Here is a 16,387-nt window from a genome sequence, read left to right as displayed (position 1 = left end):
GCAAGAATACTGGAATGCGTTGCCATGTCCTTCTCCAGGGGATCTTCCTGACCCAGGGATGGATCCTGAGTCTACTGTGTCTCCTGCATTGCAGGTCTATTCTTTACCTGCTGAGCTGTTGGGGCAGTACAGAAAAGATTATGGCTGGATATTAATTGCCTTGCTTATGTGTGCATTAGTTTCCTAGAGCTAGTCAGCTTAAAACAACTAGTCAGCTTAAAACAACAGAAATATATTCTTTCACAGACCTTGGAGACTAGAAGACTAAAGTCAAGGTGTGGGAAGAGCCGTGCTCCCTCTGAAGACTCTAGGGAAGAATCTATCCTTGCCTCTTCCAGCCTCCGGTGGCCACCAGCAATCCTTGGCTCTCCTCGGCTTATAGATGCAAACCTCCTGTGTCTGCCTCCGTCATCACATGGTGTTCTCCCTGCCTGTATGTTTGTGTCCAAATTTTCTTCGTATAAGGACACTAGTGATTGAGTTAGGGTCACCCTTATCTAGTATGACTTCACCCTAACTTGATTACATAAGCAAAGACTCTATTTCCAGATAGTCACGTTCACAGGGACCAGAGATTAGGACTTGATCATATCTTTTGGGGGGATGCAATTCCACTCACAGCAATATGTTTCAGAAAATTTATTTTATTGAAGTATGCTTGATTTACAGTGTTGTGTTGGTTTCTGCCGTATAGCAAAGTGATTCCATCATACATATATATATATATATATACACATTCTTTTTGTATTATTTTCCATATGGTTTGTTGCAGGATATTGAATATAATTCCTTGTGCTACATAGCAAGACCTTGTTGTTTATCTATTCTATATATAATAGCTTGCATCTACTAACCCCCAAATCCCAGTTCATTGCCCCCCGCCCCCAACCTTGGCAAGTACAAGTCTGTTCTCTGTGTCCGTGAGTCTGTTTCTATTTCATAGATAACTTCATTTGTGTCATATTTTAGATTCCACATATCTGTGATAACATATGGTATTTGTATTTTTCTTTCTGACTTACTTCACTTAGTATGAAAATCTTTAGATCCATCCATGTGGCTGCCAATGGCATTATTTCATTCTTTTTTAATGGCTGAGTAATATTTCGTTGTGGGTATAAAGATACACACACACATACCACATCTTCTTGATCGGTTCATCTGTCAATGGACTTCTACATTGCTTCCATATTTTGGCTATGATAAATAGTGCTACAATGAACATTGGGGTGTGCAACTCATAACAATATTCATATCTGCTTCAGTTCAGTTCAGTTTATTTCAGTCGCTCAGTCGTGTCTGACTCTTTGCGACCCTGTGAATCACAGCACGCCAGGCCTTCCTGTCCATCACCAACTCCTGGAGTTTACCCAAACTCATGTCCATTGAGTCAGTGATGCTATCCAATCATCTCATCTTCTGTTGTCCCATCTCTTCCTGCCCTCAACCTATTCCAGCATCAGGGTCTTTTCAAAAGAGTCAGCTCTTCATATCAGGTGGCCAAAGTAGTGGAGTTTCAGCTTCAACATCAGTCCTAATGAACACCCAGGACTGATCTCCTTTAGGATGGACTGGTTGGAACTCCTTACAGTCCAACGGACTCTCAAGAGTCTTCTCCAACACCACAGTTCAAAAGCATCAATTCTTTGGTGCTCAGTTTTCTTTATAGTCCAACTCTCACATCCATACATGACTACTGGAACAAAACCATAGCCTTGACTAGACAGAACTTTGTTGGCAAAGTAATGTCTCTGCTTTTTAATATGCTGTCCAGGTTGGTCATCTTTCCTTCCAAGGAGCAAGCATCTTTTAATTTCATGGCAGCAATCACCATCTGCAGTGATTTTGGAGCCCCCCAAAATAAAGTCAGCCATTGTTTCCACTGTTTCCCCATCTATTTGTCATGAAGTGAAGGGACCGAATGCCATGATCTTAGTTTTCTGAATGTTGAGCTTTAAGCCAACTTTTTCACTCTCCTCTTTCACTTTAATCAAGAGGCTCTTTAGTTCTTCTTCACTTTCTGCCATAAGGGTGGTGTCATCTGCATATCTGAGGTTATTGCTATTTCTCCCAGCAATCTTGATTCCAGCTTGTGCTTCCTCCAGCCCAGCGTTTTTCATGATGTACTCAGCATATAAGTTAAATAAGCAGGGTGACAATATATATCCTTGATGTACTCCTTTTCCTATTTGGAACTAGTCTGTTGTTCCATGTCCAGTTTTAACTGTTGCTTCCTGACGTGCATACAGATTTCTCAAGAGGCAGGTCAGGTGGTCTGGTATTCCCATCTCTTTCAGAATTTTCCACAGTTTATTGTGATCCACACAGTCAAAGACTTTGGCATAGTCAATAGAGCAGAAATAGATGTTCTTTTGGAACTCTCTTGCTTTTTCAATGATCCAGAGGATGTTGGCAATTTGATCTCTGGTTTCTCTGCCTTTTCTAAAACCAGCTTGAACATCTGGAAGTTCATGGTTCACATATTGCTGAAGCCTGGCTTTGAGAATTTTGAGCATTACTTTACTAGCTTGTGAGATGAGTGCAATTGTGCAGTAGTCTGAGCATTCTTTGGCATTGCCTTTCTTTGGGATGGAATGAAAACTGACCTTTTCCAGGCCTGTGGTCACTGCTGAGATTTCCAAATTTGCCTGCATATTGAGTGCAGCACTTTCACAGCATCATCTTTTAGGATTTGAAATAGCTCAACTGGAATTCCATCACTTCTACTAGCTTTGTTCATAGTGATGCTTCCTAAGGCCCACTTGACTTCACATTCCAGGATGTCTGGCTCTAGGTGAGTGATCACACCATTGTGATTATCTGGGTCATGACGATCTTTTTTGTATAGTTCTTCTGTGTATTCTTGCCACCTCTTCTTTATATCTTCTGCTTCTGTTAGGTCCATACCATTTCTGTCCTTTATTGTGCCCATCTTGGCATGAAATGTTCCCTTGTTATCTCTAATTTTCTTGAAGAGATCTCTAGAGTCTTTCCCATTCAGTTGTTTTCCTCTATTTCTTTGCACTGATCACTGAGGAAGGCTTTCTTATCTCTCCTTGCTGTTCTTTGGAACTCTGCATTCAAATGGAAATATCTTCCCTTTTCTCTTTCGCCTTTCACTTCTCTTCTTCTCACAGCTATCTGTAAGGCCTCCTCAGACAGCCATTTTGCTTTTTTGCATATCTTTTTCTTGGGGATGGTCTTGATCGTTGTCTCCTGTACAATGTCACGAACCTCCTTCCATAGTTCATCAGGCAGTCTGTCTGTCAGGTCTAATCTAATGCCCTTAAATCTATTTCTCACTTCCACTGTATAATCATAAGGGATTTGATTTCATACCTGAATGGTCTAGTGGTTTTCCCCACTTTCTTCAATTTAAGTCTGAATTTGGCAAGAAGGAGTTCATGATTTGAGCCACAGTCAGCTCCCAGTCTTGTTTTTGCTGACTGTATAGAGCTTCTCCGTCTTTGGCTGCAAAGAATATAATCAATCTGATTTCGGTGTTGACCATCTGGTGATGTCCATGTGTAGAGTCTTCTCTTGTGTTGTTGGAAGAAGGTGTTTGCTATCATATCTGCTTAGCCCTTATTATTTCCTAAGTTCTAATTTGAGAATAAGTCAATAAAGATATTTTCCCCATACAATTTCTTTTTCCTTTAGCACATGCACCTAATTCTTTTATTTCCTCCTTCTACATTACCTACAGATACTTTTCCCATAAACACAAGCAGATAATACCCCACTTGAAGCACCTAGGATCACGTTGAAGCAGTTTTCCTGACAGACTTTTAATAGCACTTATATTTTGTCTTCTTACCTGCTTTCCGTTTCTCATCCATAGTAAGTATAACTGTAGCTTGGTAGTCATCTTACAGTAGTCGTTATGCCACAGGGACTTCTCCACACTATAATAAAAACTTTGGTTATGACTTAATCTACCTCATAGTTTCAGCAACTAAAAAATACAGAATTTAACCACTTTTGTATTTAACAGGTTGTTTCCATTTTTTCCTTTGCTTTAGTACTGCAATGAATATTTGTGCATATATCTTTTTTGTTGCTTTTGATTTTTTTTGGAAGAGAAATTTCTAAAAGAATATATTATTTGCTATATCTTGATGACTTATTGTTTGATTCAGATTGGTATTGGGATAGCAGAATCCTTCCAATATTGTTATTATTGAGCTTATCATTTAAAATTTTGTTTTAAATCATCTTTAGTTATTTTAATTCAAAGTTGAAAAACAGGACTGCTTATCTTTCTTTCACAGTTGTTAAAAACCCTTGAGAAGGAAGTGAGATTGAATTAGTTGCATAACCCAGTATTTAAAGTTTCCTGAGTTGATATGGTTGTAATAAGTTTTGTTCATAATGTTCACATTTTCAAATTTCATAGTTAAAATTAGGTAAGAAATTAAAATACATATGCTGTTTTATTAGCATAATTATGAGTTTGTGAGAGAAAAGACCCAGGACATGTAACTTCTTATTTTAATTAAATAGCATTGTTGAAGTGTCTGCTAAGCTTGGTGGTGTTTTCCCCCTAATTTGCCGTGGTAAACACATGTCCTAAATACTCACTACAAACTTTCTGAACAGAAGATGATTCACCCCTTAATGAATTCATAAGTATCTGCTTAAGTTAGCTGTAGTAAATAAAATTGCCACCATATCATTCACTTTCCTAAAATGACTGCTGCTAAATTAATTTGCAGGTTTGTCAAATTTCATTATGATTTAAAAATGTATAGTGATCCACATTGATTATGAATTTCCCTTTATATGGGATTTCTGACATGTGAACATTTAAGATAGTATGTATAATTAAAGTTCAGGGCTTCCCTGATAGCTCAGTTGGTAAAGAATCCATCTGCAATGCAGGAGACCCTGGTTTGATTCCTGGGTTGGGAAGATCTGCTGGAGAAGGGATAGGCTACCCACTCCAGTATCCTTGGGCTTCCCTTGTGGCTCAGCTGGTAAAGAATCTGCCTGCAATGCAAGAGACAGGTTTGATCCCTAGGTTGGGAAGGTCCCCTGGAGAAGGGAAAGTCTACCCACTCCAGTATTCTGGTCTGGAGAATTCCATGGACTATATAGACCATGGGGTCACAAAGAGTCAGACCTGACTGAACAACTTTCACTTATGGTTCAAAAAATATATATCCTCAGTGATAGATATTTTAAATCATGTCTACTTTATGTCAGTTATTTATTGTGATTGAATCCAAGAGTAGTCTGCTGAGGACTGACTGGCAAAATGGGATTTTATTTAACCATTATACTTTATTTCAAATTAATTATGTTTTTCCAATTCTGCTATTTTTTACTGCAAGCATGGAGTTAGCCCCAAACTTAGAGTCAGTCTGGATACTCAATCTTACGTTTATTTAATGCCAGTCTCCTTGTTGGCTTCTACCCACAGACGTAGAATTGCCTTAGGTTTAGGAGACCTGGCCACTGCCAAATAAGACAATAACATCAATCTCCATGTACTGAACTCGATATATAGTAGGTCTCGATTCTGGTACTCTTCTGATCCCAGAACCACACCACAGAACCAAGCAATCACACTTCCTTCTTTTATATATATATATATATATATGTGTGTGTGTGTGTGTATTTAAATTTCCACCTTATCTCTCTCACGTTCTAGGCTTGTTTTGCAATTCTAAAGTGGGTGGATAGTCAAATGTTTGTAATAGAAAAGGAAAAAGAATGCTATTATAACTAACTTTAACTCCAAAAGGGAGAATCATCATTTATTCTTAGGCCAGATACCTTTTTGTCTAAGTGAAATATCTTGGCCGAACACATGCTGCCACATTTGAATGCTCGAGACTGAATTGGGAAGAAACAGTGACCCCAAGAGAGAGCAGAACTCCTTTGCCTGAAAAATGAACTTGACTTTGTGCAGGTGGGTGAGGCAGAAAAGAGGGGGTGGGAAGGAGAAAGGGTGAGAATGGGAGGGGCCATCTGGAAATCTGAGGAGATACTTAATTTCTCTTAATGGTCATGACCAGAAGAAATTAGAAAGACAAGGAAGGTCTAACATTTAATTTGAACTTGTTACTTTAGTGTGTTCCTATTTCCATCTCTCTATGTCTTTGGGGAATCCAGAGAAAGAGCCCGTGTTCCCTATCGGGGTTGACATGAGCACAGTGAATGGAGACTAGGCAGGAAAGATATTCTACTTCTTGAGAAATAATGACCTTGGTTTTATGGACCAATCATCCCCTCTCTTGAACTGTGTTTATTACGGAGTTCTTCCATTAGCTGAGAAGGCGTCTATTTGAGTCAACACTATTCCCAGATAGTTTTGTCTGATCCCAGATGGTTCACCTGAGGGTAGCATGGCTTGACCTCAGCTTGTCCAGCACCAAGCCAGGTCCAGGAGGCTATAGGACATTGCGCATCACGCAGCTGACATTCAGGTCCACACTGATTGCAGTCTGCCACATGGGGCTGTGGAACCTTCCAGGGCCTGTGATTCCAGTATCTGCCTGCTTACTCTTGAGCTGTTCCTGGCCATGTGGAACCTGCTGGTCATCAAGATCCCAGTTTGGACAGACTGGTCCTTGGACTCTGTTCTCTCACTTCTCTGGTATTTCTTCTTTATGCTTTGTCTGGTTTAAACTCTATTTTTTAGATCTACCTCCATATTTGTCTGTAGAAAAACAGACGCCCACGCATGTTCCCTGATAAATAGTTGGCCTTTGCCCACAGCTGAAGGATAGCCCCTAAATTTTCAGTCTTGGCCTTCCATAGAAGGACTGTCAGAGGCTTCTCCCTAATTATTACACAAAGTAGGACTCAAACCAGATAAGGACTCAAGCCTGTGCCTAGGACTTCCCTAGACACAGCCCTCCTGACTAAGCTACAACTCAGCATTGGTTCAACTGGCTCCATCACCTCTCTTTCCCCTAGTGCTTTGCAAATAAAATGCACTCAAAGTACATTTCTGAATAAATGGATGAATGTTTTATTCTGACGGGAAAACAAAGGGAAGAGAAATGGCAAAGGCATTCTAGTTGAAAAGGAATGCTATTAAGGCTAAATGTATTCATTTGTCTTTTTACCTAATAGGCAATAAAAGATTGCCCCATTCGAAGAGAAACTCAAGGCTGGATGAGATGCCAAAGGGACTTTTGTACAAAGTTTCCTAATATCCGTAAGCTTGTCATAGTTCCCCCTGGAGCATCTTTTTTAAAGTTCAGAGGCATCAATTATAGATGCAGGAGGAAAAACACAAAAAAGGGAAACAAAAACATAGGGTTATATTCAGCAGAAATTAAGTAGGAATAGAAATTCATTACGGAGATACCTGCCTTTACAACAGGTTTCAATTTTTGTAGATCACACTCTACATTATCCATTAGTGTTTGGGAGAGAGGCTTGAGATGTGGAAACAAGCAAGCAAAGAACCATGATTTAGGCTTTGGTCCATTATCTATAAGTTATTTTATCTTAAACAATCACCAGCCCCTTGAAGTTTTCAGTTGCCTCATCAGGGCATTGGAAATAAAAATCATTGCTCTACTTGCTTCCAGAAATAATGTTCATTATCAAGATGAAGATAATAGTAACTGGTTCAGTTCAGTGGCTCAGTCATGTCTGACTCTTTGCAACCCCATGGACTACAGCATGCCAGGCTTCCTGTCCATCACCAACTCCCAGAGCTTGTTCAAACTCATGTCCATCGAGTCAGTGATGCCATCCAACCATCTCATCCTCTGTCATCCCTTTCTTCTCCTGCCTTCAATCTTTCCCAGCATCAGGGTCTTTTCCAATAATTTAGTTCTTTGCATAAGGTAGCCAAAATATTGGAGCTTCAGCTTTAGCATCAGTCCTTCCAATGAATATTCAGGACTGATTTCCTTTAGGATTGACTGGTTTGATCTCCTTGCAGTCCAAGAGACTCTCAAGAGTCTTCTCCAACACCACAATTAAAAAGCATCAATTCTTTGGCACTCAGCTTTCTTTATGGTCCAACTCTCACATCCATACATGACTAATGGAAAAACCATAGGTTTGACTAGAGTGACCTATGCCAGCAAAGTAATGTCTCTGCTTTTTAATATGCTGCCTAGGTTGGTCATAGCTTTTCTTTTTAGGAGCAAGCATATTTTAATTTCATGGCTGCAGTCAGTCATCACCTGCAGTGATTTTGGAGCCCAAGAAAATAAAGTCTGTCACTGTTTCCATTGTTTCCCCATTTATTTGCCATGAAGTGATGGGACCAGATGCCGTGATCTTAGATTTTGGAATATTGAGTTTTAAGCCAACTTTTTCACTCTCTTCTTTCACTTTCATCAAGAGGCTCTTTAGTTCTTCTTTGCTTTCTGCCATAAGGGTGGTGTCTTCTGCATATCTGAGGTTATTGATATTTCTTCCAGCAATCTTGATTCCAGCTTGTGCTTCATCCAGTCTGACATTTCATATGATATACTCTGCATAGAAGTTAAATAAGCAAGATGACAATATACAGCCTTGATCTCAATTTGGAACCAGTCTGTTGTTCCATGTCTGGTTCTTGACCTGCTTCTTGACCTGCATACAGGTTTCTCAGGAGGAAGGTCAGATGGCCTGGTATTCCCATCTCTTTCAGAATTTTCCACACTTTGTTGTGATCCAAACACTCAAAAGCTTTGGTGTAGTCAATAAAGCAGAAGTAAGTGTTTTTTGGAACTCTCTTGCTTTTTTGATGATCCAATGGATATTGGCAATTTGATTTCTGGTTCCTTTACTGTTTCTAAATCCAGCTTGAACATCTGGAAGTTCATGGTTCACATACTGTTGAAGCCTGGCTTGGAGAATTTTGAGCATTACTTTGCTAGCATGTGAGATGAGTGCAATTGTGTGGTAGTTTGAGCATTCTTTGGCATTGCCTTTCTTTGGGATTGGAATGAAAACTGACCTTTTCCAGTCCTGTGGCCACTGCTGAGTTTTCCAAATTTGCTGGCATATTGAGTGAAGCACCTTACTAGCATCATCTTTTAGGATTTGAAATAGTTCAACTGGAATTCCATCACCTCCACTAGCTTTGTTCATAGTGATGCTTCCTAAGACCCAGTTGACTTTGTATTCCAGAATGTCTGGCTCTAGGTGAGTGATCACACCATCGTGGTTATCTGGGTCAAGATCTTTTCCATGTTCTTCTGTGTCTTCTTGCCACTTCTTCTTAATATCTTCTGCTTATGTTAGGTCCATACCATTTCTGTCCTTTACTGTGCCCATCTTTATGTGAAATGTTCCCTTGGTATCTCTAACTTTCTTGAAGAGATCTCTAGTCTTTCCCATTCTATTGTTTTCCTCTATTTCTTTGCACTGATATTTGAGGAAGGCTTTCTTATGCCTCCTTGGAATCTGCCTTCAGTTGGGCTTATTGTTCCTTTTGTCCTTTGCCTTTTGCATCTCTTCTTTTCTCAGCTGTTTGTAAGGCCTCCTCAGACAACCATTTTGCCTTTTTGCATTTCTTTTTCTTGGGGATGGTCTTAATCACTGCCTCCTGTACAATATCATGAACCTCTATCATAGTCCTTCAGACACTCTGTCTATCAGATCTAATCCCTTGAATCTATTTCTCACTTCCACTATATAATTGTAAGGGTTTTGATTTAGGTCATACCTGAATGGTCTAGTGGTTTTCTCTACTTTCTTCAATTTCGGTCTCAATTTGGCAATAAGGAGTTCATGATCTGAGCCACAGTCAACTCCCAGTCTTGTTTTTGCTGACTCTATAGAGCTTCTCCATCTTTTGCTACAAAGAATATAATCAATTTGGTTTTGTTACTGACCATCTGGTGATGTTCATGTGTAGAGCAGTCTCTTGTGTTGTTGGAAGAAGGTGTTTGCTATGATCAGTGGGTTCTCTTGGCAAAACTCTGTTAGCCTTTGCCCTGCTTCATTTTGTACTCCAAGGCCAAACTTGCCTGTTACTCCAGGTATCTTTTGACTTCCTACTTTTGCATTCCAGTCCCCTGTGATGAAAAGGACATCTTTTTTTGGTGTTAATTCTAGAATGTCTTGTAGGTCTTCATAGAACTGTTCAATTTCAGCTTCTTTGGCATTAGTGGTTGGGCATAGACTTGGATTACTGTGATATTGAATGGTTTGTCTTAGAAATGAACAGAGATCATTCTGTCATTTTTGAGATTGCACCCAAGTACTGCATTTCAGACTCTTTTGTTGACTATGATGGCTACTCCATTTCTTCTAAGGGATTCTTACCCACAGTAGTAGATATAATGGTCATCTGAATTAAATTTTCCCATTCCAGTCCACTTTAGTTCACTGATTCCTAACATGTTGATGTTCACTCTTGCCATCCCCTGTTTGACCACTTCTAATTTACCTTGATTCCTAGACCTAACTTTCCAGATTCCTATGCAATATTGTTCTTAGAGCATCGCACTTCACTTCCATAACCAGTCACACATCCACATCCACTATTATTAATAACTGGCTATTCATAGTAAATAACTTGTTATTAATAGTAACCTGTTATTAATAATTATACTCCTTTAATACAGTTGTTTTGGGTTAAGATTGAGTGAGATGTGGTCCTTACCCAAACTTGGGCTAGGGATTTGAGATTTCTACTGGGAAGAGAAGTTGTAGGATGAGAATGTAAGGTCTTGGGCAGAAAATAGGATTTAAAGAACCATCGTCAGTCTCATGTCTATGAAAATCTTTTTTGTTTCTACTTGAATAAAATAATATAGACAGCACACTGGGCTTCCCTGGTGGTCAATGGTTAAAAAAAAAAAATCTGCCTGCCAATAAGAGTCACAGGTGTTTGATCCCTGATCCAGGAAGATCCCACATGGGGCATAGCTATTAAACCGATGCTCTAGAGCCCAGGAGCCACAAGTCCTGAGACCTTGCAGTGCAGCTACTGAAGCCTGAGGGCCCCAGAGCCCATGTTATGCAACAAGAGAGGCCACCGCAATGACAGGCCCACACACCACAGCTGGGGAGTGGCCCCCACTCCCCGCAACTAGAGAAGAGCCTGTGCAACAGCGAAGACCCAACACAGCCAAAAATAAATAAATAAATAAATAAATAAAATTGCCTAAAAAAGACAGCCCACTAAGAAAAAACAATCTAGGTGCCATTTTACATATATAGCAGATGGATGACTCTGGATCCTAAACTTTCTAAACCTCAGTGTCCTCATAAATAAAATGACAAAAATACTGACTCATGCATTTGTACATTTCCTTTCAGCCATTTCTTTTCTGCTAGACACTTTCCAGGATTTTTCAAGGAGATTATTTTGTTTTGCTTTTTTGTTTCTTTCAAAGATGTATATATTAAGATGTGCTTTTTTTTTTTTTCTATCCAATCTTTTTACAAGAGACTCAATGCCTCTTGGATATTCTTGGGATATTTTCCCAGTCCTGCCCCCCCCCACCCCCTGGGCTCTCCCAACCTCTAAAATTCCCCCCAAATGCAAGGTAACTGAATGCTTTAGCTGGGAAAATCTTTAGTTCCGTACGCATCTTAAGTTTTTTTTTTTCCTCATAGCTATCACTAAAGTGTGCTTCTAAGCATGAGTTGACTTTTCCTATTTTTCTTTTCTGCCACTTTCATCCCCCCACCTCCTCGCAACTCAGCCACTCCACAACTGAAGGCTGAGATGCAATCTTTTTCAGTTGGAATGAAATGTTAAAATGTTGAAGATGCCTCAAAGCCATGTTGAAATAAATTGGTATACACTAGAACTTCGTGTAAGAGAATCTCTCATTTTTAGAAGGTTTGTTATATTGGCTTAACTGCAGGTGCTTCCTTTCATGGGGTAAGGAAACTTGATCCAGACTGGGAGTCTAGTGGCCTGAGGGGCAAATTACAAATCTGGTCATCAGGAGAAAGTCATAGCATCTGACGACTGCCAGCTACACCAAACTCAACACCCCAGGGGAAAAAGAAGCTGCCTCCTCTCCTCCTCCTAGCCCTCCACATTCCTGTTCTCCTCTCTTCTAAACCTATGTGAAAGGAAATCAGATCCACTTTCTTAAAGGAATTCTCTCTCTTCCGAGTTCACTTTAAACCTATATATGTAATCTTTCAGACTATTTTCACCATGACAATTTGATATGGACTTGGCAAAATTAGTGACAAAGATTATTTCACACTTTTGATTCCAAGGTAGTAGTCAATGTTCAGTGTCAAGACAGTTTTACCCGTATTTTGAAGGTTAGGAGAAAACATTCACTCAAGTGGAGTGTCTCTGCAGCTCTGTGATTTCCTTTTTTTTTTTTATACTTAACTACTCTTAAAGTTCACACCTGAAGGACAGGTGAGGGTAAGTAGGGTTTCTTATTTCAGTTCTATCGAATGTTGAGCACTAATTAGATCATCAGTTCAGTTCAGTTCAGTTCAGTCTCTCAGTCGTGTCCGACTCTTTGCAACTCCGTGAACTGCAGCACGTCAGGCCTCCCTGCCCATCACCAACTCCTGGAGTTCACCTAAACCCATGTCCATTGAGTCGGTGATGCCATCCAACCATCTCATCCTCTGTCGTCCCCTTCTCCTTCTGCCCTCAATCTTTCCCACCATCAGGGTCTTTTCAAATAAGTCAGCTCTTTGTATCAGGTGGCCAAAATATTGGAGTTTCAGCTTCAACATCAGTCCTACCGATGAACACCTAGGACTGATCTCCTTTAGGATGGACTGGTTGGATCTCCTTGCAGTCCAAGGGACTCTCAAGTGTCTTCTCCAACACAGTTCAAAAGCATCAGTTAAAAAAAAAATTTAAAAAAAAAGCATCAATTATTCTGCACTCAGCTTTCTTTATAGTCCAACTCTGACATCCAAATTAGATGATCAGATCTCTAGATTTATAGCACAAATGCACAACCACACATGCGCATATGAATAATTACAGCAAACATTTTTCTTTTCAAAGTGATCAAATTTTAAGTTAAAAAAAGAAGTCAGCATCTAACAAATAATTAAATTATTAAATCGGAGTTGATTATTCACATTTATAAATGCTTTTACTTTTTGGCTTTAGAGAAGTGCTCAAATCAGGAAGCTTTCAAGTTTCTACCATGCAGTAGAAGTTAGTCATGTATAATACAATGATCTAATATTAGACAGCAATGGATCTTATATAAGAACTGAAACAAGTTAGAATTGAAACGATTTCATGTGAATGTGAGGGGGTTGGAAATATTTTTAAAAGAATGTTTCTCATTGTTGCATGGATAGTGAGAGTAACTGCCAAAATGTGGGCAAAACGAGAGAATTATACAATGGGAGGAAAGAAATCAAAACATGTAACATAATTTTGAATCTATTGTTATCAGACCTTTTTAAAAAAATTAATAATAAAATTGAGCAGGTGGAGTGATTCAGTTGATGACTCAGGAAGACCCATAGGAAACTTCAAACCGTTTAGCAAAACACTCTTCCTTAGCATAAATTTCAGTTTCTTTAAATGGTCTTCCAACAGAAAACTTTATCTGTAAGGAGATCTGTCCACTGGGGTTAGCATCAAGCCCCCTAGCCCCATCTGACTCCAAACCTTTATGACAATGATAGACTCCTGAGACAGATTGTTGTTCACACCATGTCTTTCAAACTCAGGAAAGCAAATGTTTTTAGGGCATAGCCTAGCAGTCCCTTGGGGAGAAGGAGATGTGGGGGATTTAACCTAGGAAATGGCCTCTATTTTGTATCTTTACTTTTTGTTTTCTTTTATTAAAATTTTTTTTCAAGTTTAGTTGATTTACAATGTTGCATTAATTCCTGCTATCAGCAAAGTGATTCTGTTGTACATATACACATATATATGCATTCTTTATCGTATTTTTCCATTGTAGTTTATCACAGGATATTGAACCTGTTTCTCTGTACTATACAGTAGGACCTTGTTGTTTATCTACTTTGTATCTTAAATCAAGAAGGAGATCACTCTTGGTTTAGGCCTTTACTCTCACCTGTGCCCTGAAATGGTTTTCTAACGTGTCTCCTGCGCAATTCTCTCCCTTGTGTTCCCAAGACTCTGCAACAAGAATTTTTTTTCTAGACTGTGATGGTGATCATGATGAAAACTCCTCAGTAGCCAGTCCATGGCCACCCCAGGTTCTGGTGACAGGGGGCTCCTTCCCGCTGCTTTCAGGTTCTGTCCAGCCTCGAGCTCCGGGGACATACTGTGGCCCCATCAGAGATACCTCGCTTCATCTGTCATTTCTTCTTCGTCCTTTCACACGTTACCTTGAGGTCTTTTCTGATCTTGTAACTGACATGCTGTCCATTGCGCCTTCCTCTCCGTTCTCACGGTGTTTTCTATGCACCTCGTTTAGCACTTTATGGGGTTCTACAATCTATCACATGGCTCCTCCACTTCTGGATTGTGCATTCCTGGCCCCTATGGGCCAATCTTTCTGTTTTGGTGACCTTAACATTCCCTGGGCCTCTGCTAGGTTTCAGATGAAGCCATGCGAAGGGTTTAGTGTAGATTCCGCTGGCTGATGAAGAACCTCAGCTTCCCTGATGGAGTCTCTTCTTGACGTTCTTGGCCTCTGGAAATGCCTCCTGTGGGTGGATGTCACCCACCAGGCCTCCCTGCTTGCACTTTTGTGGAATCCGTACAATAGGGAATAGGGCTGTGTAGGAGCCCTATCCAGGTTCCAACTCCTCAAGGCCTCAAATGTCTTCTCATGCCACCCCTACTGGCCCCAGAAGGTCCTGTGTTCTGTGTAGCGATGGGGGCAATGTTTTCTTCATCTCAGGGGTCAACCTTGGTCCGTGGGGCCAGAGCCAGACTCAGAACCACATACTTGATTCTCTCTATTGTTTTTTCTGCAAATCAACTCCTGTGCAGATGCTCAGGAGGAGCCATTTACCAACTGCTTTATCAAATTCACCCAAGATGTGCGTCCAGTTCCTGTCTCAGTGGGGGCCCCCCAGTGCATATATATTCCCCTCATCACCTTGACGTTGGCTGGTATTTAGGAGCTTTCCTAGGCATTTCTGGGACTCTCTAAAGAAGGCTTTCATGTTCCTCAAAGCCTCCCTATTGACACTGGCCAGTTGGCCTGGGATTCAGTACCCAATGCTGCCATTTTTCTCTGTGCTGATGGTAATCCACACCCTTGGAGCTGAATTCTCAGGCTGAGCCTTACTTCCGGGTCCCTTAGCTAAAGGCTGGGGAGTAACCTATAAAAAATAATACAAAGCAAGAAAGAAAACTCTTAAAACCAGACACTGGAAACAGTTGCCTCATGAGGGCCTCTCAGACCTGCTTTGATGAACTCTCTGAGAACCTCAGAAAATAAAATATTTTATTCTAAATGAAAACCACATACATCAACTGTGCCTTTTTGGACATTATTAAAATTTAGATCTTCATTGGCATCGCAACTCCCTCTTCTAGGAAAAGATGTTTACTTCGTTTTGACATAATTGAAGGGAATCCCTAAAATAATCCCGCAGGAACACAGTGATAATTTGCTTCCATATCCCAATCTCCTTTCAGAAGATATGCTTTCAGTTTCCAAGTTGTCAAAACCTCCTGGGGGACCCTCACTCATAGTACGGGTGGCACAGCCCATGACGAATCAGTCAGGGTGCCCCTCTGTTATGATAGGGATGTGTCTAGGATGGAATGTTATGTTTTAGAAATGCTGGTCTGGAAAAGCGTTAGAGACCTCACATGTATTACCACCATCATATGGACAGAGGAGCATGGCAGGCTACAGTCCACGGGGTCACAAAGAGTCCATGGGGTTACAGAGTCCATGGCAGGCTACAGTCCATGGGATCCAGACACGCCTGGAGCGACTTAGCACAGTAAAATAATAGATTATATTAGTAATGATATTATTTTTATCCACCACTAGACTTTTAACTGGAAATTTGTCAGTATTTCACGACAATCCTTTTTCTGAAAAATGTTCATGCCAGATGTATTTCAGAGTCCAGAATTATTCCAATTTTATAATTTCTGTAACATTTCCAGTGGGGTAAGCAGTGCCCCTAGTCAGACACCACCATTGCAGATGAGGGATTTTGTGGTCAATGGCATAAAAGCAGAAGTATCCAAGCCAGGTTTTGGAAAACATTCTGGAGACAGCTAGCACTCATCCTTGCTCTCTGTATCTTCATCCTTGTCTCTATTTGGCTGCCTAGAAGATGCATGCTGCCATCTTGGATTCTGAGGATGAGGAATGAGGAATGTGAGCTGAAAGGACTATCAAGCTTCATTTGCATAAGGAAGAAAGCAATTTTTATCTTTTAAGCCACCATTATGTATGTATGTATGTATTTTCTGTCACATACAACCAAAGTGAAAGAGAAAGTCGCTCAGTCATGTCCAACTCTTTGAGACTCCATAGACTATACAAATAGATGGGGAAACAGTGGAAATAGTGGCTGATTT

Source organism: Cervus canadensis, chromosome 33 (assembly GCF_019320065.1).
Source record: "Cervus canadensis isolate Bull #8, Minnesota chromosome 33, ASM1932006v1, whole genome shotgun sequence".
Taxonomy (NCBI): domain Eukaryota; kingdom Metazoa; phylum Chordata; class Mammalia; order Artiodactyla; family Cervidae; genus Cervus; species Cervus canadensis.
Note: the sequence above shows the minus strand (reverse complement) of the source record.